Source organism: Aplysia californica, unplaced genomic scaffold (assembly GCF_000002075.1).
Source record: "Aplysia californica isolate F4 #8 unplaced genomic scaffold, AplCal3.0 scaffold00379, whole genome shotgun sequence".
In the NCBI taxonomy this organism is placed as follows: domain Eukaryota; kingdom Metazoa; phylum Mollusca; class Gastropoda; order Aplysiida; family Aplysiidae; genus Aplysia; species Aplysia californica.
This window is the reverse complement of record NW_004797649.1, coordinates 529,131-530,530: the sequence shown is the minus strand read 5'-3', so window position 1 is coordinate 530,530 and position 1,400 is coordinate 529,131. Positions and strand designations below refer to the sequence as shown.

The following is a 1,400-nucleotide window of genomic DNA, read 5'->3' as shown; positions in this document are numbered from 1 at the left end:
ATGATGATGATGATGATGATGATGATGATGATGATGATGATGATGATGATGATATTGATTTTGACTTAGATGATGATGATGGAAGACAAAGGGAACTGATATATTATTTATAGGCCAAACTCAAAATATGCAAGTAAACCTGACTGTATTGAATGAAAAAGGAATACAATAGCATTTTGGTAACACAAAAGCATATTATTGACCGAGATCTCTGTATACGTAGTTGAAGTGAGAGGCAAAGAATTTATCGCATGAGTTATGGAAGTAGATCATGGTTTATCCCAATAATAAAATTGTCCAGTGGTAATCACCAGCTTCAACGAGTGATTACAGCTGGAAATTGTTACTTCACTTGAAGAATAAATCATGATCTACAACTATAACGCAGGCAATGCATTAAAAATGCTATGCTGATATAAGCCGAGGAACAAGGTATGGATCAAAATAGATCAAAAGACCAGTCAAATAGTCAAGAGTAGCTTGTCGACAATCGTATATAAACATGAAAAAGCCCTATCAATATCAGAGAGAGGAATTTATAACTGCACACACAAACAGTTTGTCGAATCTGACACTAGAACAAGACTTATCACTTGTACCAGTGGCACCGAAAATCAAGAATAATTGCTGATCTCATTTGGAGATTGTCAGTAAGTACATTCTTATCCCAAATTCCGCAAACCAAAAATATGTCTATTCCTTAACGTTATATCGTCCCCCCCCCCCCAAAAAAAAAAAAAGAAAAAAAAAAAGGAAAAGTAAAACATTTGCAGTCACCAAGGGGAAAGAATGACGTCAGTGAAATATGGGCGGAGCTAACCTCAAGAACATCGTCGTTGCATGCGTTGTCTCATTGAATAACACAAAAATCACTGTCTAGGCCACTTATAAATTTAATATTAATACTATTGTGTACAGAAGACAAAAACACATGTAGTGTGTTCTTTGTTTTTGTAATTGTTTGTTTTGTTGTTGTTTTCATTTTCTCTCACTCAGTGAACAATTTACATCACTTCTTCACTGGTCTCAGAAAATCTATTTGCCAGGGCTTCATTACAATAGTTGATGCAAAGAGTATAATGATACATAGCACATGAGCTCATGGCAGTGACGCCTATTCTGGAACATTGAGCGTTGAGGGCATGAACAACGGATGGGTGAGTACTTTTCGAGACTTATGTGGAGACTTCTAGACGGTCTTTGCGGATATCTACCAGCTTACAATGAAATATGAGGGCAGGGTGGTGTTTAATGCACAAGAGCTCATGGGGCTCAGATTGCTAATGTAAATGGGGCGCGCCAGCCATGGCGTTGAAGGCGAGAAGGTCCCTATATCTGATATGTGCGACCCCATTGCCATGTACACACACACACACACACACACACACACACACACACAC

At 38.0% G+C, this 1,400-nt stretch overlaps 1 protein-coding gene across 1 annotated transcript in view; it reads right to left on the bottom strand.

Annotated features, from left to right (window-relative positions):
• LOC101860511 (metabotropic glutamate receptor 6) overlaps positions 1-1,400 on the bottom strand; it is a 53,969-nt gene that overhangs the window by 2,476 nt on the left and 50,093 nt on the right. The gene's annotated exons all lie outside the window — the stretch shown is intronic.